Source organism: Vulpes vulpes, unplaced genomic scaffold (genome assembly GCF_048418805.1).
Source record: "Vulpes vulpes isolate BD-2025 unplaced genomic scaffold, VulVul3 u000000674, whole genome shotgun sequence".
Taxonomy (NCBI): Eukaryota; Metazoa; Chordata; class Mammalia; order Carnivora; family Canidae; genus Vulpes; species Vulpes vulpes.
The window spans coordinates 156105-182693 of record NW_027325812.1 but is presented as its reverse complement, the minus strand read 5'-3'; the positions used below and the strand labels follow the sequence as shown (position 1 = coordinate 182693).

Sequence of the window (26589 nt, the reverse complement as noted above, 5' to 3'; positions counted from 1 at the left end):
CCTGTGTCTCTGCCTCTCTCTCAGTCTCTCTCTCATGAATGAATAAATAAATCTTAAAAAAAAAAAAAAACCCACAAAAACCCTAAGCCAAAATTACTACAGAATCCTCAGTTAAGCATATAGCCACAGCATATTGCCCAGGAATCCATTTGCATTTCCATATCCACTCACCACTCTTGCCCACCTTTCTTTGTGTACCAGGAAGCTGCTGTAGAGAGTGCATGCACAGGCTCCCTTGCCCTCTGGCTTCTAGCTGAATTTGGCTAACCAGATGTACACAAGATCAAAGCATAGGAGGAAAATGAGATCAGAGTATTTATTTCCCTAGCTCCTGCCAAAGTACCATGATTTGGCTGCAAACTACTGAAGCCGACAGTTCTTTCCATACAGCTACTCTCAGATTCTGAGGTAATCTCTCTCAGTACTTTGCTTTATTAGATCTAGAGGTAATGAGGTAATGTAGGCTCTGTAATTGCTGGCTATAGGGGACTCTGCTCTCTCTCACTGGTTTCCTTAAACCTCTTTGTAAATAGTCTCTTTATTAAATCTTTCTCAAATTACTCAATTTGGATATGCCATCTGTTTCCTTTTGGGACCCTGAATGATGAACCAACCATTCTACCTTGAAGACTCGCGTGGAAGATTTGTGTCAGAAGCTCTTGAGAAACTGATTTCTCCAAAACTGAGTAACAAAAACCCCTCTCAATGTGCAAAAATTCTCAAGGTACAATTTAACACAGAATTCTGTTCTATATCAATTTGTCTTTTTTTTTTTTTTTTTTAAGATTTTATTTATTTACTCATGAAAGACACAGAGAGGCAGAGACCCAGGCAGAGGGAGAAGCAGGCTCCATGCAGGGAGCCCGATGTGGGACTTGATCCTGGGACCGTGGGATCACGTCCCAGGCGGAAGGCAGGCACTCAACCGCTGAGCCACCCAGGCATCCCTATATCAATTTGTCTTAACTTTAACAGTGCCTTAAATCCTTTCACATCTACGATGTCATTTGATCTTCCTAACAACTCTGTGAGGTGGAACTGGAGATGTGTTATTCTCTTTTGAAACTTAGAAACTGAGGCTTAGTCTTATTTCAACATTCTGTTACATTGCTTTGCTTTTTGTTAAGCAGAATCAAGTAAGAGAAAACCCAAATACTGAAAGTATCCAAACCAGTGCAAACAGCTGAGTAAACACGTAAAGTACCCCTTTACATGACCCTATATCCTTTGTTTCTCTCCCTTCTGGAAAGAGAACAGTTCTAAGTTTCCAGGCAGTAGGTAACATCTAGTCAGTGTAGAACATTTAAGGAACAAACGTATCTGAACTATGACTCAAATACGCTAGATGAAACTCTCTTATATAGATTGGTGCTTAGAGAAACCAACTAGACCAAGAGCCCTCAACTGAAGTATATGGACAATTCTAAGGAGGGCAGAGCCCTTTGAGGCACAGTGGTTTCAGGAAGTACAAGCTCATGCCTGCAACCCAACTAATAACCATGTCACCAGTTTGTGGGTACATGTCAGTGTGGCAATACCTCATATGTATGAGGAAACAATACAAAAAAAAAGGTAAATAACTTCTCAGGACAAAAGAAGGATCTTTAAAGGTTTTTGGTGTTTTTTTTTAAGATTTTATTTATTTATTCATGAGACACAGAGAGAGAGAGAGAGAGAGAAACAGGCTCCTCACAGGGAGCGCAATGCAGGACTCGATCCGGAACCAGGATCAGGCCCTGAGCCAAAGGCCGATGCTCAACCGCTGAGCCACCCAGGCATCCCGGATCTTTAAAGGTTAAGCAGCTGAAGCTGTGAACGTGACAGCCAATTGCTTGGGAAGAATATGTGTGGAACTCAACTGAGCCCCCACTGAGTGTTATTCTGCATTATTGAACCCCTCCACAGCTAGGCTGATGGATTATCTGTGTTCAGGAGAATATATGGCCTAAGAAGGAACTGCAAAGTAAACAAGAATAGCTGCATCAGTACAGCTCCATGGCTCACAGAGAAGTGTATCTGCCTCTTCCACAAGGCAGTTGTTTCAAAAAGAGAAAAGATAACACCTGCTTATCTGTTTTACCCTACCGCATCATTTACCATATTTTCATCATTTAACACAATTTCATTTCAACCAGAAATAGATCAGAAACTCACAGAAGTCAGGAAACACCAGCACTTCTCTTTTCCACCCTCACACTACCTGTTCAAAGAATACCCAGATTGGTAGATTGGGGATCTGGTTTTAAGACTCAAAATCTTTACTTTTTTTTTTTTTTTTTTTAGTAATCTCTATACCCAACGTGGAGCTCAAACCCAAGACTTCGAAATCAAGAGTCAGATGCTCTTCTGACTGAGCTAGCCAGGTGCCCTGTAATTACTTTAAAATAAATAAATAAGGGGCACCTGGGTGGCTCAGTGGTTGAGTGTCTGCCTTTAGATCAGGGCATGATCCTGGGGTCCCGGGATCAAATTCTACATTGGGCTCCCCACAGGGAGCCTGTTTCTCCCTCCACCTGTGTTCTCTGCCCCTCTCTGTCTGTGTCTCTCATGAATAAGTAAATAAAATCTAAAAAAAAAAAAAAAAAAAATCCTTAAATAAATAAATCTCTTAAAAATCTGACACACTATTTTTTTTTTTTAAGTAGGATATAATACTGAGGCACTTGGGTGGCTCAGTTGGTTAAGCGTCTGCTTTCAGCTCAGGTCATAGTCCCAGGGTCCTGGAATCGAGCCCCACACCAGGCTCCCTGCTCAGCAGAGAGCCTGCTTCTCCCTCTCCCTGCTTGTGTTCTCTCTTTCTCCCCCAAATGAATTAAAAAAAAAAAAAGAGTAGGATAGAATATTAAAACACTTGAGTTTTTTTTTGCCTAAGTCCGGGATCTGTGATCTTCTAATTCCTAAAATAACTTAAATCTCAAAAAGACAGTGATCTGAACAAAACTTTCCTTGGGAAAAAGTTAACCTACTTTACCAAACTCATAATCTCAAACACAATTGGAACGGGGCAGAGGTTGGAGGTAAGGGGTGGAGATGAGGACTTGTTGCCAAACTGAGCACTGAATACCAAAAACCGATTAGGTTGATCCTTAACACCAGGTTGAACTATGCAGGTCTACTTATACGTGGATTTTTTTCGATACAGTAATGTAAACTTTTTTCTTCCTTATGTATATATTTTTTAGATTTTATTTACTTATTTGAGGGACAGAGCAAGCACAGAGGAAGAGGGAAAAGTAGCCTTCCCACTGGCCAGGAAGCCGGATGTGGGCTCCATCTTAGGACCCCGAGATCACAACCTGAGCCAAAGGCTTAACCAACTGAGCCACCCACATGCCCCATCTTCCTTCTGATATTCTTAATAACACTTTCTTTTTTCTAGCTTACTGTGTAGTGAGAATACAGTATATAATACATATAAAATACAAAATATGTATTAATCAACTGTTTATGTTATTGGTAAGGCTTCTGGTTAAAAGTAGGCTATTAGGGATCCTTGGGTGGCTCAGCGGGTTTAGCGCCTGCCTTCGGGCCAGGGCGTGATCATGGAGTCCTAGGATTGAGTCCCACATCAGGCTCCCTACATGGAGCCTGCTCTCTCTCTGCCCCCACCCCCCTCTCTCTCTGTGTGTCTCTCATGAATGAATAAATCATCTTTTAAGTAAATAAAAGTAGGCTATTAGTATTAAGTTTGGGGGGAGTCAAAACCTATACCTGGATTTTCGACTGCACAGGTGTTCAGTGTCCCAACCCTCACATTGTTCAAGGGTAAATGTATAAACAAAGGGTAAGTTTTCCAAAAAAGGAGAATATTCTTTTTTTAAATTCTTTATTTAAATTTAATTTAATGGGGCGGCCCCAGTGGCGCAGTGGTTTAGCGCCACCTGCAGCCCGGGGGTGTGATCCTGGAGACCCGGCTTCGAGTCCCATGACAGGCTCCCTGAGTGGAGCCTGCTTTTCCCTCTGCCTGTGTCTCTGCCTCTCTTTCTGTGTCTCAAATAAATAAATACATAAATAGATAAATAAATAAATAAATTTAATTTAGTTAACATACCTATATTATTAGTTTCAGGGGTAAAATTTAGTGATTCATCAGTTGCATATAACACTCAGAGCTCATTACATCACATGCCCTCCTTAATGCCCATCACCCAGTAACCCCCTCCTCCCACCCATCTTCCCTCCAGCAACCCTTGGTTTGTTTCTTAGAGTTAAGAGTTTCATCATCTGCCTCCCTCTGTATTTTCTTTTTTTTTTCCTTCCCTTCTCCTATGTTCATCTGTTTTCTTTCTTAAATTCCACATGAGTGAAATCATATGGTATTTGTCTTTCTCTGAAGGAGAAAATTCTTTTTTTTTTTTTTACATTTTTAAATTTAAATTCAATTTGCCAACATATAGTATAACACTCAGTGCTCATCCCATCAAGTGCCCTCCTCAGTGCCTGTCACCCAGTTACCCTATTTCCCCACCCACCTCCCCTTCGGCAACCCTTTGTTTCCAGGAGTTAGGAGTCTCTCATGGTTTGTCTCCCTCTCTAATTTTCCCACTCAGTTCTCCTCCTTTCCCTTATAATCTCTTTCACTATTTCTTATATTCCATATGAGTAAAACCATTATGATGATTGTCCTCCAATTGACTTATTTCACTCGTCATAATACCCTCCAGTTCTAACCACATCGAAGCAAATGTTAGGTATTCATCTCTTCTGATGACTAATATTCCATTGTATATATAGATCACGTCTTATTTATCCGTTCATCCATCGAAGGACATCATGCCTTCTTCCACAGTTTGGCTGTTGTGGACATTGCTGCTGTGAACATTGGGGTGCAGGTTTCCGGCATTTCACTATATCAGTATCTTTGGGGTAAATACCCAGTAGTACAATTGCTGGGTCATAGGGTAGCTCTATTTTTAACTTTTTAAAGAACTTCCACACTATTTTCCAGAGTGGCTGCACCAGCCTGCATTCCCACCAACAGTGCAAGAGGGTTCCCCTTTCTCCACATCCTCTCCAACATTTGTTGTTTCCTGTCTTGTTAATTTTTGCCATTCTCACTTTATTATCTCACTTTTTCTGCTTGGTGTAGGCTTTATTTGCTGTTCTTTCTCTAGTTCCTTTAGGTGCTGGTGTATTTGAGGTTTTTTCCAATTTTTTGAGGGATGCTTGTATTGCAATGTATTTCCCTCTAAGAATTGCTTTTGCTGTATCCCAAAGTTTTGAACAGCTGTATTTTCATTTTCATTAGTTTCCTTTTTTTTTAAGATTTTATTTATTTATTCATGAGAGACACACACACACACAGAGAGGCACAGACACAGGCAGAAGGAGAAACAGGCTCCATCCAGGGAGCCTGACACAGGATCCTGATCCCTGGTCTCCAGGATCACACCCTAGGCTGAAGGCAGTGCTAAACCTCTGAGCCACCCGGGCTGCCCCATTTTCATTAGTTTCCATGAGTCTTTTTAATTCTTCTCTAATTTCCTGGTTGACCCATTCATCTTTTAGTAGGATGTTCTTTAACCTCCATGTGTTTGAGTTTCTTCCAAATTTCTTCCTGTGACTGAGTTCTAGTTTCAAAGCTTTGTGGTCTGAAAAATACGCAGGGGACAATCCCAATCTTTTGGTATCAGTTGAAACCTCGTTTGGTATCAGTTGAAACCCAGTATGTGGTCTATTCTGGAGAAAGATCCATGTGCACTTGAGAAGAATGTGTATTCAGTTGCATTTGGATGGAATGTTCTGTATATACTTGTGAAATCTATTTGGTCCATTGTATCATTCAAGACCCTTGTTTCTGGAATGCCTCAGTGACTCAGTGGTTGAGCATCTGCGTTTGGGCCGGGGCATGATCCTGGAGTCGTGGGATCGAGTCCCACATCGGGCTCCCTGCATGGAGCCTGCTTCTCTCTCTGTCTTGTGTCTCTGCCATTCTCTCTCTCTCTCTGTGTCTCATGAATAAATAAAATCTTTAAAAAGACTCTTGTTTCTTTGGTGATGTTCTGCTTAGAAGATCTGTCATTTGCTGAAAGTGCCGTGTTGAAGTGTCTTACTATTAGTGTATTATTATCTAAGTGTCTCTTTACTTTGGTTATTAATTGATTGATATATTTGACAGCTCCACATTAGGTGCATAAATATTCATGATTATTAGATCTTCTTGTTGGAAGACCCCTTAAATATGATGTAGTGTCAGGAGGAGAAAATTCTATCCAGTTCCTGGATAATAATACATAAGATTATGTAAGAATTTTTGCAAGATCCACCAGTACCCAGAGTCACATAAATATATACTATGTACATAACAGCTACAATATAGTAGCATCTATAAAGAATATTTTTAAAAGGGGAAATCCTTACTCTCTTAAGCTGATATGCTAAAACAAAATAGCTGTTTTTCTTTTTGCTTATTACAAAATAATTTTGACAAAACTTATAAAACAGAATCTCAGTTTCCTACTTACCTACTAAAGGTATCATTTGGAGGTGAAATTAGAAAAAAAATTAGAATGGAAATAAGAGACTTTTACATTAAGGCAATCTTCTACTACCCCTGACTTCTTTCGTTTTCTCCAGTCTCCCTCTTCTCTCTTACTCCCTTCCTTTCTTTGTCCATTTTTCCCCCTTCTTTTCTATCTTTGTTTAGGCTTACTCATGACAGTTTTGTTCAGTGATATCCTTAAGTCGTAACTAGCCTGGGTTATGATATTAAAGTTGTTCACATCCTACCTATTTAAAAAAAAAGGAGAAGACACTTTTTTTTTTTTTTAGGAGATGACACTTCTAGTAGAGAATAGGAAGCAAAGTTTAGTAACAAGAGCTTTTTATTTTTTATAATGGAAAATATCTACAAAAGTAGATGAAGAACATAATGAATCCTTACCTACTTATCACTTAGCTTCAACAATTATTCATGTACAAACTGCCTCATCTGTAGCTCTATTTCCCTACCTCCCATATAATTTCAAATCAAATACTAAATATATAATGTCATTCTAAAATATTTCAACATGTATCCCTGAAAAAATATTTTTTAAAGTTTATTTATTTATTTACTTAAGCAATCTCTACATCCAATATGGGGCTCAAACTCCTAACACTGAGACCAAGAGTTGCATACTCTTCAAACTGAGCCAAGCAGGTGGCCCTGAAAAAAAGTATTAAAAAAAAAAAAGCACAATATCACTATATCACTTAAAAAATTAGTAATTTGGGATGCCTGGGTAGCTTAGTGGTTGAGTATCTGCCTTCGGCTCAGGGCGTGATCCCTAGGATCTGGGATGGAGTCTCGCATTGGGCTCCTTGCATGGAGCCGCCTTCTCCCTCTGCCTGTATCTCTGCCTCTCTCTCTCATGAATAAATAAATAAAACCTTTAAAAAAATTAGTAATTCCTGGGTTGCCTGGCTGGCACAGTCAGCAGAGCATATGACTCTTGATCCTGAGGTTGTAAATTCAATCCATATTAGGTGTACAGCTTACTTAAAAAAAAAAAAAAATTCCAATTGTCTCATACATATTAAACTTTTTTGTTTTGTTTCATCTTACAATTTATTTGATTGAAAATAGGATGCAAAGGATATCAGTAACGTCCACATATTGTGACTGATTGCTATGTCTGACATCCTCCTATTCATTCATTCCTTTTTTCCCCCCAATTTTTTTTGTTAAAGAAATTGTGTTCATTGATATGTAGCAGTATAAACATTATCCCATTCAAGAAACACTAAGTGCTCACTATTTGGAGAATAAAAACAACCTATAACTGAACAACTGGGGTGCCTGGGTAGCTCAGACGGCTAGGTGTCCCAACTCCTGATTTCAGCTCAGGTGATGATCTCAGGGTTGTGAGATGGAGTCTGATCCCTGCATCAGGTTCTGTGCTGGGCATGGAGCCTGATTAAAATTCTCTCTCTCCATCCCTCTCTCTCGGCCCCTCCCCCTCTCTAAAAAAATAATAAATACATATAGCTGAACAATTATTATATCTCTAACATATGGAGATGCTATGAAGAAATGCAAAACAAGAAAACCTGGCCCTCAACAAGTATAAAATATAATCCAAAAACAGAACATTTACATTAAAAAAATCAAAACAAAAACTCGTAGTAACAATGTAAAAGTGCCCCTGGCCTAGGCTCTCAAAAGTGACTACTGAAGCTAATCTCAAGAAAAAAAAAAACTAGAAAAGTGAATACAAGAAAGTGGAAACTGACCTATTATTTTATTATCTTTTTGTCAAGCAAAGAGAAGACATTTGCTGGTCATCTACCATATTCCAAGCCCTAGAGGATTTTGTTATCTAATATAATCCTTACAAAGAAGATAATAAGCAAGTAAAATATAATCCTTACAAAGAAGATAATAAGCAAGTATCATTTCCATTTTGGTTTTTGTTGATGTGGAAACTGAGATTCAGAGGAGTTTGCTACTTTTCCAAGTTCACATAATTAATAAATAGTAAAATCTTATTCTTAACTCAGAATCATCTGGCTCCCACACCCAAAGCCTTTTTTTCCATTGCTATTTCTTTAAACACAGGAAACTCAATTGCTTTCACAAACTGTAAGTAAGGTCAACAATTAACCCCAATTATTTTTAAAAAAGAAAAATCAATTTCTTTTTTTTAATTTTTTTTTTTTTTTTAATGATAGTCACAGAGAGAGAGAGAGAGAGGCAGAGACACAGGCAGAGCAAGAAGCAGGCTCCATGCACCGGGAGCCTGATGTGGGATTCGATCCGGGGTCTCCAGGATCGCGCCCTGGGCCAAAGGCAGGCGCCAAACCGCTGCGCCACCCAGGGATCCCGAAAAACCAATTTCTAAAATGTTTTTAAATCAACAGTCTAAAAATGACACCAAAAGAGGCAGAGATTTAGCTTATCATCTTACCTCAATCATCAAAAAATCTACTAGATTAAGCACTGTCTGATCTGTGAAAATGGAACCAAATCAAGAGAATCTTGTCATCTTTGTAGAGAAAAACACTGTTCCTCACTCTGTATGTTTTTTTCAGTGTAGAGGGACAGATATTAGCATATCACCCTCCTATAATGAGGACTTTAGAAGCAACAGCATGGAAGGAAGGAAGGAAGGAAGGAAGGAAGGAAGGAAGGAAGGAAGGAAGGAAGGAAGGAAGGAAGGGAGGGAGGAAGGAAAGGGCACACAGATCCTTTCCCAATCTTCAGGATTCAGATGAAGGGAGTACAGACATACTTAGGAGATTTTGTGGGTTCAGTTCGGATCATCGCTCTAAATCAAATGTCACAATAAAGCAAGTCAGGGCAGCCCGGGTGGCTCAGCAGTTTAGTGCTGCCTTTAGCCCAAGGTGTGATCCTGGAGACCTGGGATCAAGTCCCACATCGGGCTCCCTGTGTGGAGCCTGGTTCTCCCTTGTGTCTCTGCCTCTCTCTTTCTCTCTGTCTCTCATAAATAAATAAAATCTTAAAAAAAAAAAAAGGCAAGTCAAATTTTTTGGTTTCCCAATACACTTGAAAGCTATGTTTACACTATGCCATAGTCTATTAAGTACACAATTAGCATTATGTCTTTAAAAAAAAAACTGTAATTACCTTAATTTAAAAATATTTTATTGCTGGGCTCGTGGCGGGCTCACTTTGAAAAAGCATGTTTTTGATCTCAGAGTTGTGAGTTTAAGCCCCAGATTGGGTACAGATATTACCTGAAACAAATTTAAAAAAATACTTTATGGCTAAAAAATGCTAAGCATCGGGGATCCCTGGATGGCTCAGCGGTTTAGCGCCTGCCTTTGGCCCAGGGTACGATCCTGGAGTCCGGGATCGAGTCCTGCGTCAGGCTCCCTGCATGGAGCCTGCTTCTCCCTCCTCTTGTGTCTCTGCCTCTCTCTTTCTCTGTCTATCAAGAATAAATAAATAAATAAATCTTTAAAAAAAATGCTAAGCATCATCAGGGCTTCCAATGAGTTGCAATCTTTTTGGTAGTGGAGGATCTTGCCTCAATGTTTACGGCTGCTGATGATCAGGGTAGTAGTTGCTGAAGGGTGAGGCGGCTGTGGCAATTTCTTAAAATAAGACAACAGTGAAGTTTGCCACATCAGTTGACTCTTCCTCTCACAAAAAATTTATCTGTAGCACATCTGTAGCTTGATAGCATTTTACCCACAGAACTTCTTTCACAACTGGAGTCAATCTTCTCAAATCCTGCTGCTTGCTTTATCAACTAAGTTTATGTAATATTCTAAATCATTCATTGTCATTTCAAGTCTTCACAGCATCTTCACTAAGAATGGACTCCATCTCAAGAAACCACATTCTAAGAGGGTTCTCAGTCAGTAGAGCAAGCAACTCTTGATTTTGGGGTCATGAGTTTAAGCCCCACGTTGTGGGTAGAGTTTACTGACAAACAAACACAAAAACAACTTTCTTAGCTCATCCATAAGAAGCAATTCCTCATGCACTCAAATTTATCATGATATTGCAGCAATCCAGTCACATCTTCAGACTTCACTTCTAATTCCAGTTCTCTTGCTATTTCTACCACATGTGCAGTAACATCCTCCACTGAAGTCTTGAACCTCTCAGAGTCATCCATGAGGGTTGGAATCTTCTTCCAAACTCCTGTTCACATTGATATTTTAGCCTCTTCCCATGAATCATGAATATTCTTAATGGCAACCAGCATAGTGAATCCATTCCAGAAGATTTTCTATTTACTTGGCTCAGATCCATCAGAGGAATCACTATCTATAGAAGCCATAGCCTTACAAAATATATTTCTCAAATACTAAGACTTGAAAGTCAAAATTACTCCTTGATCCATGGGCTGCAGGATGGATGTTGTGTTAGTAGGCATGAAAACAACATTAATTTCACTGGACATCTCCATCAGAGCTCTTGGGTGGCGAGGTAATTGTCAATGAGCAGTAATATTTTGAAAGGAATTTTTTTTTGAATCAGTAAGTCTCAACACTGGGCCTAAAATATTCAGTACAACATGTTATAAAGAGATGTGCTGTCATCTAGGACATCATTATTTTATTTACAGAGCATAGGCAGAGCAGATTCAGCATAATTCTTAAGGCCCCTAGGATTTTCAGAATGGTCAATGAAAATTCGCTTCAACTTTAAGTCATCAACTGCATTAACCTCAACAAAAGAGTCAAGTCTGGGACACTGAGTGGCTCAGTGGTTGAGCATCTGCCTTCAGCTCAGGGCGTGATCCCAGGGTCCTGAGATCAAGTCCTGCATTGGGCTCCTTGCAGGGAACCTGCTTCTCCCTCTGTCTGTGTGTCTCTGCCTCTCTCTCTCTGTGTCTCTCATGAATAAATGAAATCTTTAAAAAAATAATAAAAAGAGTCAAGTCTGTCCCTTGAAGCGTTGGCATTAACTTCTCTCTAGCTATGAAAGTGCCGGATAGTGGTTTCTTCCAGTAGAAGGCTGTTTCATCTACACTGAAAAATCTGTTGTTTAGTGTAGCCACCTTCATTAATTATCTTAGTTAGATCTTCTGGATAACTTGATGCAGTTTCTATGTCATCACTTCCTCCTCCGTACTTTTGTGTTACGGAGATGGCTTCTACCTTAAACCTCATGAACTAACCTCTCCTATCCTCAAACTTTTCTTCTGCAGCTTTCTCACATATTAGCCTTCATAGAATTGAAGATAATTAGGCCCTTGCTCTCTATTACATTTTGGACTAAGGGAATGTTGTGGCTGGTTTGATCTTCTACCCACACCACTAAAACTTTCTCCATATCGGTAATAAGTCTGTTTCACTTATCATTTGTTTTACTTGAGTAGCACTTTTAATTTCCTTCAAAAACTTTTCCTTGGCTGAGGTCCCTAGGGGCTTAGTCAGTTAAGCATCCAACTCTTGATTTCGGATCAGGTCATGATCTCAGGGTTGTGAGATGGAGCCCCAAGCTCTGCATCAGAATCCACGCTGGGTATCGTGCCTGCTTAAGATTTTCTCTCTCCCTCTCTGTCCCTCTCCACAAGCTCACTCATGCTCTGGCACTCTCTTTAAAAAAAATAAAGGGAATCCCTGGGTGGCTCAGTGGTTTAGCGCCTGCCTTCAGCCCAGGGCCTAATCCTGGAGAGCCAGGATCGAGTCCCACATCAGGCTCCCTGCATAGAGCCTGCTTCTTCCTCTGCCTAGGTCTCTGCCTTTCTCTCTCCTCTGTGTCTTTCATGAATAAATAAATAAAATCTTTAAAAATAATAATAAAAATTTAAAATAAAATAAATAAAATAAATAAAAAATAAGAATAAAAAATAAAAAAACTTTTCCTTTGCAGTCACAACTTGGTTAACTGGTGCAAGAGGCCTAGCTTTTGGCCTTAGTTTGGGGGGGGGGGTGTATTTATTTATTTATTTTGGAGAGAAAGAAATAGAACAAGCAGGGAGAGTGGGACAGGTGGAAAGGGAGAATCCTTGCACTGACTCTGCTGAGTGTGAAGCTCTACCAGGGGGGCTCAATCTCAGGACACTGGGACCATGACCTGAGCTGAAATCAAGAATCTGCCACTTAAGTGACTGAGCCACCCAGGCACCTCCACCGCCCCAATCTCAGCTTTGATAGGTCTTCCCCAGTAAGCTTAATCATGTTTAACTTTTGATATAACGTAAAAGACATGGAACCGTTCCTTTCACTTGAACATTTAGAGGCCATTGCAGATTATTAATCTGCCTAACTTTAATATTGTGTCTCAAGGAATATGAAAGCCTGAGGAGAGGAAGAAGAGATGGGGGAAGAGCCAATGAAGCAGTCAGATCACACAGAACATGTATCGATTAAATTTACCATCTTATAGGAGTTCATGGCACGCCAAAACAATTAAAATAGTAACACAAAGATCAGTGATCACAGATTAACATAAATAGAACAATTAAAAAATCTGAACTATTGCAATGATTACCAAACTATGACACGAAGTGAGCAAATGCTATTAGAAAAGGGTTCCAACTTGCTTAACATAGGGATGCCACAAATCTTAAATCTGTAAAAAAAACAATACCTATAGAGCATGATAAAGTGAAGCACAATAGGATGAGAGATGCCTATACAGATTCAGCTTTTCTATTCCACAATATTTAAGTTTTTTTTTTTTTTAGAGAGAGAGAGCATACAAGTGGGGAGAGGCAGGGGGAGAGAGAGAGGGGAGACAGAATCCCAAGCAGGTTCCACACTCAGCAAGGAACCCAATGTGAGGCTTGATCTCAAGACCCTGAGATCATGAGCTGAGTGGAAACCAAGAGTTAGTCGCTTAATCAACTGAGCCACCCAGGTGCCCCTCCACACTGGTTAAGTTTCAAAGGAGTAAGCCACAAGATGCGGAAGTCCACAGCTTTCCATTTGTTTGTTTGTTCATTAAAAAAAAAAAAATGCTGCTGTATCTGGGTGGATAAATCTGTCTAAAGCTGGGGTAGTATTAGAAATCCACTGGTCCACAGATATAACCTACACTCTTGAATATTAGTTTTATTAATAATAAAGGTATTGTTTTTATTTCTCTCAAACTTTCTTCTTATTTCTCACGTGGAGTGGAAGAAGAGGAATGCTTCAAACTGAAACCTCAACAATCTTTAAGGGCAAGGCAAGTATTAATCTCTGGTAGTTAAACGAGGGGGGACAGGTAAAACATTAGCATGCCTGGCCCTCCCAGCTAGCAAGTCCCATAATTGTAAAATAATGACTTAATACTAATTAAACTTGAGTTAGCAACAAAAAGAATAATTTTCTTTCCTTTATTTTACAAATGAGGAAAAATCAGATTCAATTTTTATAAAGGCACTCAATTATTCACTATTCATTTAGGAATTAAGTAGGCGATGAATAAATGTTTATTAAATATTTTTTCAAAACTATCTTTCTTGACTATAGATCCCATTAACTACCAGAAAGTAGCTGAAACACAGGCTCAAAAAAATTTAAAAATACACAAATACAGGTTCAAAAATCACGAAGACTTAGGTTTAATTCTAGTGTTATCATGTACTAGTTGTGACTCTGGATAAGCTGCCTAACCTTACTTGTAAAATGGGGACAGTAACAGCACCTATGCAATAGAATTGTTATGGAGATGAAAATAAATACATGTAAAGCTCTTATAATAGTGCCTGAGATATAAAAAGACTTCACATCCATTTTTTCAACAAATACTGAATGCCCGCTTTAGAGTACCAGGCAAGGACAGGTACCAAGGACAAAATGCTGAGCTACACCAGAGATAGTCTTGGTCCTAATAAAATTTAACATTTAGTGGAGATAGAGACATTAATCAAATAATCATAAAGTAATCATGTAATTACCCACTGTGATAAATGAGCTAGAAAGGAAAAGATCAGAAAGTTGTGACCTACTTTAGCTACTCTGATTAAAACGGTGGTATTTAAGTGAAACTTCAAGGATGAGAAGAAACTAACCATTCAGAGAATGAAAGAGAAGATCATTTCAGAAAAAGGGAATGTGTGCAAAAGATATAAGGTGGGACTTTCAAATGAATCTAAAGATTTTATTTATTTATTTATTTATTTATTTATTTATTTATTTATTTATTTATTTACAGAGAGAGAAAAAGAGAGAGAGCGTGCACAAGCAGGGGGAGCAGCAGACAGCGGGAGAGGGAGAAGTAGCCTCCACGCTGAGCAGGGAGCCTGACATGGGGCTCAGTCCCAGGACCCGGGGACCATGACCTGAGCTGAAGGCAGATGCTTAACTGACTGAGCCACCCAGGAGCCCTTCAAATGAATCTAAAAGGAACAGAAGGCCAGTGAAGGTGGAGTGTAATGAAGGAGGAAAAAAGACTCACAAAACCTTCCAACCTGTGATGTACTTGGTTTTCATTCTCAACACATTAGACAGTCAGTGAATAATTTCCTGTAAGAAAGAAGTTCTAAGATCTGATCTATGTTTTGAAAATATTACTGTGGATACTCTGGAAAGAACAAATTGGAGTAAGGCAGGAGTTGAAATCAAAGATCAACTAGGCAGCCACTATAGTACCCAAACAAGAAACAATGCAGTCTGTAACTGGAGAGATGGCAGTAAAGGTGAAAAAAAGTGAAAAGATCTGAGATTTAACTTATATGTAGAATCAACAGTACTACAACAGTTTATAGATTGGATTTAGGAAAGGATAGTGTCTAGTTTGAGTAACTGGATGGATGGTGGTATCATTTATAACACTGTAGAGATCAGGAGAGGGCAATTTGAGGACTAGAAAGCAAGCATTACACTTTGAATATGTTAAATTTGAGGGGTGCCAGGCTGGTTCAGTCAGCAGAACATTTGACTCTTGATCTCAGGGTCATGGGTTTGAGCACCACACTGGGGCAAAAAATAAGACAAAGCAAAACAAACAAAAACAAAAACTTGAATAACATGTGAGATTTCCAGGAAAGAATATCAATTAGGCAGTTAGATGCCCAGAGGAGAGATCTGGTCTAGCAATTATAATCTGCAAATCTGATGGCATAGCAATAACTAAAATTTAGGATGAAAGTATGTATTTTTTTAAGATTTTAATTTTTCATTTAAAGGAGAGAGAGAAAAAAATAAAAAATAAAAATAAAAGAGAGAGAGAACCAAGCAAGAGGAGGAACAGAAGAAGAGGGAGAAGCAGACTGCTCGCTGAACAGGGAGCCCAATGCAGGGCTTCATCCCAGAAGCCCAGGATCATGACCTGAGCCAAAGGCAGACGCTTAACTAACTGAGCCATCCAGGCACCTCAGAAGAAAGTATACTTAGGAAGAAGGTACGATAAGAAGGCCTAAAGAACTCTAAATAATCAGAAACTGAAGAGAGTAACTGCCGAAGAGACCAAAAGAGAAGGGCCAAAAGGGCAATACCCAAAGTGATAGGTAACCAGAGGCAAAGAAAGAGAGTGCTTCAAGAAATGGATAATAGTCAATCCTAGCAAATGCTAGTAAGAGGTTATGTAAGATGGAAACTAAATTAATAAAAAAGCTAGTTGGATTTGGCAACTTCAAAGTCCCTTATGGACTACACCAAACAAAAGAATCAGCAAGCCTGAAGAGTGATCATTTGAAATTATCCAGTCAGAAGAGAAAAAAGGAAAAAAGAGAATGAAGAGGAATGAAGAAAGCTTATGGAACTTACGGAACACCTTAATAGAAACAATTTATGCACCCCTAAAATCCCATATAGAAAAGAAAAAGGGGTAGAAAGTTTATTCAAAGAAATAATGATTGAAAATTTCCCAAACCTGGAGAGATTTAGACATCCAACTCATGAAAGTAATGGCACATCCAAAAAAAAATTTTTTTAAAGATTTTATTTATTTATTTATTCATGAGAATACACAGAGAGGAGAGAGAGAGGCAGAGACACAGGCAGAGGGAGAAGCAGGCTCCATGCAGGGAGCCCAACGTGGGACTTGATTCCGGGTCTCCACGATCACACCTTGGGCTGTAGGCAGCGCTAAACCGCTGAGCCACCAGGGCTGCCCACATCCAAAAATTTTAATCCAAAACACTTTTCTCCAACATACAGTATAATTAAAAATGTCTAAAATTAAAGACAAAGAGAGAATTTAAGTGGTGCCTGGGTGGCTCAGTTAAGTATCCAATTCTTTTTTTTTTTTTTTAAGACTTTTTACTTATTTATTCATGAAAGACAAAGAGGGGGGGGCAGAGACACAAGCAGAAGGAGAAGCAGGCTCCATGTAGGGAGTCTGATGTGGGACTTGATCCCAAGACTCCGGGATCATGACCTGAGCCAAAGGCAGATGCTCAACTGCTGAGCCATCCAGGCATCCCTAAGCATCCAATTCTTGATCTTAACTCAGGTCTTAATCTCAGAGTCATGAATTCAAGCCCTGTGTTTGGCATGGAGCCTACTTTTAAAAAGAGAGAAAGAAAGAAAGAATTTATTATTAAATAAACTCTATATCCTAATGTGGGGACTGAACTCACAATCCTGAAATCAAGAGTTGCATGCTCTACAGACTGTATCAGTGAGGCATCCTAGAAAAAGAATTTTAAAATCAATGAGAAGGGGTACCTGGATGGCTCAGTTGGAAAAGTGTACAACTCCTGATCTCAAGGTCATGAGTTCAAGCCCCATGATGGGTGTAGAGATTACTTAAATAAATAAAATTTAAAAAAAAATAAACTTTAAAACTCAACAAGGAAAAAAATTCTCTCTTGGGATGCCTGGGTGGCTCAGCAGTTGAGCATCTGCCTTCGGCTCAGGGCATGATACTGGAGTACCGGGATCAAGTCCCACATCGGGCTCCCTGCATGGAGCCTGCTTCTCCCATTTCCTATGTCTCTGCCTCTCTCTGTGTGTCTCTCATGAATAAATATATAAAATCTTAAAAAAAAAATTCTCTAATACAAGAGAACTTCCATAAAGCTTTGTAGATGTTTTAGCAGAAACCATGCAGGCCAGGAGAAAACAGAATAATATATTCAAAATGCTGAAAGAAAACAGAAAAATGCCAACCAAGAATAATTTACCCAAAAAAGTTGTTCTTCAGAAATGAAGGTGAGGGGCACCTGGGTGGCTCCATTTGTTAAGCATCTGCATTTGGCTTGGGGTCAAGATCCCAGGGTCCTGGGATCAAGTCCCACATCGGGCTTCCTTGCTCAGCAGGGCTCTGCTTCTCCCTCTCTCTCTGCCCCTTTTTCCCTGCTTGTGTTCTCTCTCTCAAGTAAATAAAATCTTAAAAAAAAAAAAAAAAAAACCACAGTAGGGCAGCCTGGGTGGCTCAGTGGCTTAGCGCTGCTTTCAGCCCAGGGTGTGATCCTGGAGACCCAGGATCGAGCCCCACGTCAGACTCCCTGCATGGAGCCTGCTTCTCCCTCTGCCTGTGTCTGTGCCTCTCTCTCTGTGTGTCTGTCATGAATAAATAAGTAAAATCTTAAAAAAAAAAAAGTAAAGAAAGGAAGAAAGAAATGAAGATGAGAAACACTTTCCCTAACAAAGAAAAGTTAAGAAAATTCATCACTACTCAACCTAACTTGTAAGAAATGCTGAAAGGAGTTCAATGAGCTGAAATAAAAGGATGCTAACTGGCAACATGAAAATAAATGAAAAAACACACTGGTAAAGCTAAAGATATCATCAAATTCAGAATATTCTAACAGTGTAATAGAGTGGTGTTAACCACTTAATTCTAGCATAAAGGTTAAAGAACAAAAGTACTGGGCATCTGTCTGGCTCAATTGATAGAGCATGGCGACTCTTGATCTCGAGGTCCTGAGTTCAAGCCCCACATTGGGTATGGAGCCTATTTTTTAAAAAATACTAAAAATAGCTATGGCTACAATAATTTGTCAGTGGATATACAGCATAAAAAGATGTAAACTGTGATATAATAGCATAAAATGTCGGGAAGAGGGTAAAAGGGTAGGTTTTGTATGCAAAGTCAAGTGTTATCAGCTTAAAAAAGACTCATATCTGTAAAATGTTTCAAATCTGAAGGTAACTGCAAAACAAAAACCTACAGTAGATACAAATAAGATAAAGAAAAGGAAATCAAGTATGCCACCACAGAAAATCATCAATTCACAAAAAAAGACAGCAAGAAAGGAAGGAAGAAAAGAACCACAAGACAGCCAGAAATAATGATTTCTGGCTGGCTCCACTGGTAGAGCATGCAACTCTTGATTCTGGGGTTGTGAGTTCAAGCCCCATATTGATGGGTAGAGTTACTTAAGGCAAAAATAAAAGCCAGCCAGAAACAATTAACAAGATGCCAATAATAAGTCCTTACCTAGCAATAATTACTTTAAATGTAAATGGATCAAATTCTCCAATCAACATGCACAGAGTGGCTGAATGGATAAAAAAACAAGACTCAATTTATGTGTTGCCTACAAAAGACTCCTAAGAACAAAGTGAAAGCTTAGAAAAAGGTATTCCATGCAAATGGAAACCAAAAGGGAGCAAGATAACTATACTTACATCAGAAAAATAGGCTTTAAGTAAGAAACTGTAATAATAGACAAAGATTATATAATGATAAAGCAGTCAATTCATCCAGAAGATATAAAAATTATAAATATATATGCATCCAATATCAAAGCACCTAGGGGATCCCTGGGTGGCTCAGCAGTTTGGCACCTGCCTTTGGCCCAGGGCATGATCCTGGAGTCCCGGGATCGAGTCCCGCATCAGGCTCCCGGCATGGAGCCTGCTTCTCCCTCCTTCTGTGTCTCTGCCTCTCTCTCTCTCTCTCTGTTTATCATGAATAAATAAATAAATAAATCTTTTTTAAAAAATCAAAGCACCAGGGATCCCTGGGTGGCGCAGCGGTTTGGCGCCTGCCTTTGGCCCAGGGCGCGATCCTGGAGACCCGGGATCGAATCCCACGTCAGGCTCCCGGTGCATGGAGCCTGCTTCTCCCTCTGCCTGTATCTCTGCCTCTCTCTCTCTCTCTCTCTCTCTGTGACTATCATAAATAAATAAAAATTAAAAATAAAAAAAAAAAAATCAAAGCACCAAAATATATCAAGCAAATACTAACAGATCTGAAAGGAAAAATACACAACAGTACAATAATAGGAGGGGACTTCAATACCCCACTTTCAAAATGAATAGATCACCCAACAGAAAATCAATACAGAAATACAGGGACGCCTGGGTGGCTCAGTGGTTGAGCATCTGCCTTTGGCTCAAGGTGTGATCCTGGAGTCCTGGGATCGAGTCCCACATCGGGCTCCCTGCATGGGGCCTGCTTCTCCACTCTCTGCCTGTGTCTCTGCCTTTCTCTCTGTGTTTCTCATGAATAAATAAATAAAATCTTTAAAAAAATACAGAAATGCAGGACTCAAATTATACTTTAGACCAAATGGACCTAACGGACACATATAAGACATTCCATCCAACAGCAGAATACACATTCTTTCAAGTGCACATGGAACATTCTCTAGGACAGAGCATGTAATAAATCACAAAACAAGCCTGAAAAAATTCAAAAATACTAAAATAACACCAAGTATCTTTTCTGGCCAAAATGGTATGAAACTATAAATGAGTAACAGGAAGAAAATTAGAAAATTAACAAATAGGGATGCCTTCGTGGCTCAGCGATTGAGAGTCTGCCTTCAGCTCAGGACATGATCCCGGGGTCCTGGATCAAGTCCCACATCAGGCTCCAGCAGAGATTGCTACTCCCTCTGCTGATGTCTCTGCCTCTCTCATGAATAAATAAATAAAATCTTTTTTTAAATTTGAAAATAATAAATAAATAAAATTGAAAAACCATGAAGAAATGAAAGTAGTTGCTTCTGGGCAGTGGGAATAAGAAATAGAAAGGGATGGAACCAGGGAACTCCCTTTGCTATAAGCCTTGTCAAACCTTTTTTTTTTTTTTTTTAAATAATGTCTATACTTGGGGCACCTTGGTGGCTCAACCGATTGAGTGTCCAGCTCTTGGTTTTGGCTCTGGTCATCATCTCAGGGTTGTGGGATTGAGCCCCACATCAGGCTCTACACACAGAGTCTGCCGGAGATTATCTCCCGCTCCCTCTGGTCCTTCCCCTGTGCATGCTGATGCTCTGCCTCTAAAATGAATAAATAAAATCTTTAAAAAATAAATAATGTCTACATCTAATGTGAGCCTCCAACTCACAACTCCAAGATTAAGAATTGTACACTCAAAAAAAAAAAAAAAAAGAATTGTACACTCTACTGACTGAGCCAGCTGGACACCCCTGTATATTTGACTTTTTTTTAAACTTTATTTTCTTATTATTTTTAAGTAATCTCTACACTCAATTTAGGGCTTGAACTCAACCATGAGATCAAGAGTTGCATGCTCCTCTGACTGAGCCAGACAGGTGCTCCAATTTGACTTTCTGAACTGAGTATATATCTTAACTTGGTAAGAGTAAGGAATTAACTTAAAATATAAAATTGGTTCTATTCATAGATAATAAGATCTTATATGTAGAAAATCCTTAAGTTTACACACACACACACACACACACACACAAACACACTGTTATAAGTTATAAATTCAGCAAAGTGGCAAGATAAAAAAAATCAGCTGCATTTCTGTATGCTAACAATGAATAATTTGAAAGCCAATTAACAATTCCATTTATAATATCATCAAAAAACGAATAAAATACCTAAGAATAAGCTTAACCAAGGAGGTAAAAGACCTAAACACTAAAAACACTGTACACTAAAAAACACTGCTGAAAGAAACTAAGATGCAAATAAATGAAAAGACATCCCATGCTCATCAACTAGAAGACAATATATTTTTCAAAGACTTTATTTACTTATGCATGAAAGACACAGAGAGAGAGGCAGAGACAGAGGCAGAGGGAGAAGTAGGCTCCATGCAGGAAGCCCGATGTGGGACTCAATCCTGGGATCGCAGGATCACTACCCCAGCTGAAGCCAGATGCTCAACTACTGAGCCACCCAACTAGAAGACAATATTGTTAAGATGTCAATACTACTCAAAGTGATCTACAGATTCAATGTAACCCCTATCAAAATCCCAATTTTTTCAACAGAAATTTAAAAATCCATTCTAACATTCATTTGGAATTTCAAGGTACCCTGCATAAACAATCTTGAAAAAAGAAGAACAAACTTGGCAGTCTCACACTTCCTGATATCAAAACTTATTACAAAGCTATAGCAATCACAACAGTATAGTATTGGCATAAAGACAGACATATAAACCAATGGAATAGAACAGAAAGCTCAGAAATAAACCCTTGAGTATATGCTCAAATGATTTCAACAAGAGTGCCAAGACCATTCAATGGAGGAACTTAGATAGTCTTTTCAATAAAATTTTCAATTTTCATGGGAAAATTGAATATTCACCTACAAAAGAATGAAGGTGGACTACGACCTTATACTGTATGTGAAGTTAACTCAAAACAGATCAAACACCAAAACATAAGAGCTAAAATTATAAAACTCTTAGAAGAAAACGTGGGAGGGGCATTTGGGTGGCTCAGTTGGTTAAGCATCTGCCTTGGACTTAGGTCATGACCTCGGGGTCCTGAGATTGAGCCCCATGGTAGGCTCCCTGTTCAGTGGGGAGTTCTTTCTCCCTCTGCCCCTCCCCCTGCTTGTGTACATTCTCTCTCTCTCTCAAATAAATAAATCAATCTTATTTTTTAAAAAAAGACGGAAGGAGGGCAGCCTGGGTGGCTTGGCGGTTTAGTGCTGCCTTCAGCCCAGGGTGTGATCCTGGAGACCTGGGATCAAGTCCCACGTCCGGTTCCCTGCGTGGAGCCTACTTCTCTCTCTGCCTGTGTCTCTGCCTCTCCCTCTACCTGTGCCTTTCATGAATAAATAAATAAATAAAATATTAAAAAAAAAAAAAAAAGACGGAAGGGCATCCCCAGTGGCCCAGTGGTTTAGTGCTGCCTTCAGCCTGGGGTGTGATCCTGGAGACCCAGGATCAAGTCCCACATCGGGCTCCCTGCATGGAGCCTGCTTCTCCCTCTGCCTGTGTCTCTGCCTCTCTCTCTGTGTGTCTGTCATGAATAAATAAATAAAATCTTAAAAAAAAAAAAAAAAAAGACGGAAAAAGAGAAGAAAACACAAGAGAGGGACGCCTGGGTGGCTCAGTGGTTGAGCATCTGCCTTTGGCCAGGGCGTGATCCTGGAGTCCCAGGATCAAGTCCCATGTCAGGCTCCCTGCATGGAGCCTGCTTCTCCCTCTGCCTGTGTCTCTGCCTCTCTCTCTATGTCTCTCATGAATAAGTAAATAATAAGACCTTAAATTAATAAATAGATAAATAAACAAATAAAACTTCTGTGCTTCAAATAACACAATCAACAGAGTCAAAAGGCAGCCTACAAGAGAAAATATTTACAAATCATATACCTAATAAGGAGTTAATACAAAAACTGTAACTCATCAACAAAAAACAAATAATCTCATTTTAAAAATGAGCAAAAAAATAAAAAATAAAAAATAAAAATAAAAATGAGCAAAAAACTCAGCCATTTCTCCAAAGAAGATATACAAACAACCAATGAGCAAATAAAGAGATGTTCAATATCACTAATCATTAAAGAAATGCAAATCAAAACCATAGAGAGGCACCTGGTTGGCTTAGTCTATAGAGCATGCGACCCTTGATATCCAGGCTCTTGACAGCCAGGTAGTGAATTCAAGTCCCACATTGGGCATAGGCCTTACAAAACAACAACTACAACAACAACAACACAATGAGATACCATCTTACACCTATCAGTGTGACTACTATCAAAAAAAAAAAAAAAAAGAAAGAAAGAAAACACAAAATGTTGGCAAGGATGTAGAGAAATCAGAACCCTTGTGTACTATTGATGGGAGTGTAAAATGGTACAACTGCTATGGAAAACAACATGGTGATTCCTCAAAAAATTAAAAATAGAATTACCATATGATCGAGCAATTCTATTTCTGGTAATATCCCCAAGAAAACTTGAAGCAGAGTCTTGAAGAGATCTTTGTACACCCATGTTCATGTACATTATCCATAACAGCCAAAAGATGAAAGCAACCCAAGTAACCCTCACTTGCTTGAATGGATAAATGGATGAATGAATAAACAACATGTGGTATATATTTGATAAACATTATTCAACCTTAAAAAGCAAGGAAATTCTGGGACACCTGTGTGGCTTAGCAGTTAAGCATCTGCCTTCAGCTCAGGGTGTGATCCTGGAGTCCTGGGATCGAGTACCAAATCAGGCTCCATTCAGGGAGCCTACTTCTCCCTCTGCCTGTGTCTCTCGTGAATAAATAAATAAAATCTAAAAAAAAAAAAAAAAAAAAAAAAAAAAGGCAAGAAAATTCTGACAGGTATTTCAACATGAGTGACGCCTGGGTGGCTCAGGGTTTGAGTGTCTGCCTTCGGCTCAGTGCATGCTCCCGGGGTCCTGGGATCAAGTCCCCCATCGGGCTCCTTGTGTGGAGCCTGCTTCCCCCTCTGCTGTGTCTCTGTCTCTCTCATGAATAAATAAATAAATCTTAAAAAAAAATATTTCAACATGGATGAACTTTGAAGACATTATGCTAAATGAAATAAGCCAATCACAAAAAGATAAATACTGTATGATTCAACTTATATGAGATATTTAGAGAATTCAGAAACACAAAAGAACAGTGGTTGCCAGAGAATAGAAGGAGGAGATGATGGGAAATTGTTTAATGAGTACAGACTTACAGTTCTGCAAGACAAAAAGAATTCTAAATATTGGTTGCACAACAATGTAAATTACTATTGTTTACTGTACACTTAAAAATGGGTAAAATGGTAAACTTTGTGTTATATGTATATTTTACCACAGTTAAAAATAGAAAAATAAGAAAATGAGAGGTAAGGAAATATAGGATCTGCTCTTTCAAGAAGTTTTGCTGTTTTTTTTTTTTTTTTAAGTAATCTCCATACCCAAAGAGGGGCTTGAACTCACAACCTTGAGATCAAGGGTCACATGCTCTATCTAGAGAGCCAGTCAAGTGCTCCAAGATGTGTGATTATGAAAGAGATCAGAGAAATGGACAATACTGGCAGGAGACATGGGATCAAAGCAGAGTATGGTTGCTTTGAGTTTTTCTGCCTTTTTTTTTTTAAGATGGGACAAATTATAAGCTTGTTAATATGCAGATAGGAATGGGGCATGTGGCTGGCTCAGTTGGTAGAGCATGGGACTCTTGATCTCAAGGTTGTAAGTTTGAGCCCCACATTGTGCACAGAAATTATTTAAAAATAAAATCTTGGGACACCTGGGTGGCTCAGAGGTTTGGCACATGCCTTTGGCCCAGGGCATGATCCTGGAGACCTGGGATCAAGTCCCACGTCAGGTTCCCTGCATGGAGCCTACTTCTCCCTCCGCCTATGTCTCTACCTCTCTCTCTCTCTCTGTCTCTCATGAATAAATAAATAAAATATTTAAAAAATAAAATAAAATGGGCAGCCCGGGTGGCTCGGTGGTTTAGCGCCGTCTTCAGCCCAGGGTGTGATCCTGGAGACCTGGGATCGAGTCCCACGTTGGGCTCGCTGCATGGAGCCTGCTTCTCCCTCTGTCTGTGTCTCTGCTTCTCTCTCTTTCTCTGTCTTTCTCATGAATAAATAAATAAAATCTTTAATGAATAAATAAATAATAAATAAATAAAATCTTAAACATTTTTTTGAACAAACTGAGGGTTGACAGGTCGGGAATAGGCTAAATGAGTGATGGGTATTAAGGAAGGCACTTGTGTTGAGCACTGGGTGTTATATATAAAGTGATGAATCACTAAATTCTATTCCTAAACAAAAACTTAGGGGAAAAATTTTTTTATATGCAGATAGGAATAGAGATACTGGAATCATATTTTCCAAGGGTGGTTCGTTATAACTGCTAGCCTTAATGATCCTTTACTATGTACTAGGCATTAATTACTAATAGTCCAATAAAATAGACACTAGTATTATGCAATTTTTAAAGATTATTTATTTATTTATTTATTTATTTGAGAGAGAGAGAGAGAGGCAGAGACACAGGCAGAGGGAGAAGCAGGCTCCATGGAGGGAGCCCAACGCGGGACTCAATCCCAGGTCTCCAGGATCACGACCCGGGCCGAAGGTGGCGCTAAACCGCTAAGTCACTGGGGATGCCCATATTATGCTATTATATATGGGCTGTATGAGAAAGAGAGAAGTCAAGTATAAGTTAAGCTTTTTGGTTGAACACCTGGGAAAATGAAGTTACTATTTACTGAGGACAGTTTGGCAGGAAGGTAGAAAGCAGGCTGGAGCTTTGTTTTAGCCATGTTAAATTTGAAACGTCCAATAAACATCTAAGTGGAGATGTCAAGGGTGATAATAGATATATGAATCTGGAATGCAAGAGGGCAGTGTAGGTCAGAAATACAATTTGAGAGTTCCCATGATATGGAAGATATTTAAAGCTACGAGACTGGATAAGTTATGAAGGGAGAAGTAAAGACCGAAAAGAAACTCAAGGCAGCCCGGGTGGCTCAGCGGTTTAGCACCACCTTCAGCCCGGGTGTGATCCTGGAGACCTGGGATCGAGTCCCATGTCGAGCGCCCTGCATGGAGCCTACTTCTCCCTCTGCCTGTGTCTCTGCCTCTCTCTCTCTCTCTCTCATGAATAAATAAATAAAATCTTGGAAAAGAAAAGAAACTCAAGGGGCATCTGGGTGGCTCAGTAGGTTAAGCATCCAACCTTGATTTTCAGCTCTGGTCATGTTCCCAGGGTCGTGAGATTGAACCCTGTATGAGGACCACTGTGTGCTTAAGATTCTCTCCCTCTGCTCTTCCCTGCCACTGCTCGAGTGAGCACACATGCACCCACACACATGCTCTCCCTCAAAAAAATTTAAATATAAAAGGAAAAAGAAAAAACTCAAGGACTGAATCCTGGGGAACTGTAAGGTTTAAAGATGAGAATAAAGAGGAACAAGCAAAGGAACTTTAAGAAGAGAGGCCTCAGGGACGCCTGGGTGGCTCAGTGGTTGAGCATCAGCCTTTGGCTCAGGGTATGATCCTGGAGATCCAGGATCGAGTCCCACATCGGGCTCCCTGAATGGAGCCTGCTTCTCCCTCTGCCTGTGTCTCTGCCTCTCTCTCTCTCTCTCTCTGTGTCTCTCATGAATAAATAAAATATTAA

The 26589-nt window shown here is 39.5% G+C and overlaps 1 protein-coding gene across 13 annotated transcripts in view; it reads right to left on the bottom strand.

Moving 5' to 3' along the window:
- RBMS2 (RNA binding motif single stranded interacting protein 2) overlaps positions 1-26589 on the bottom strand; it is a 97444-nt gene that overhangs the window by 33823 nt on the left and 37032 nt on the right. The gene's annotated exons all lie outside the window — the stretch shown is intronic.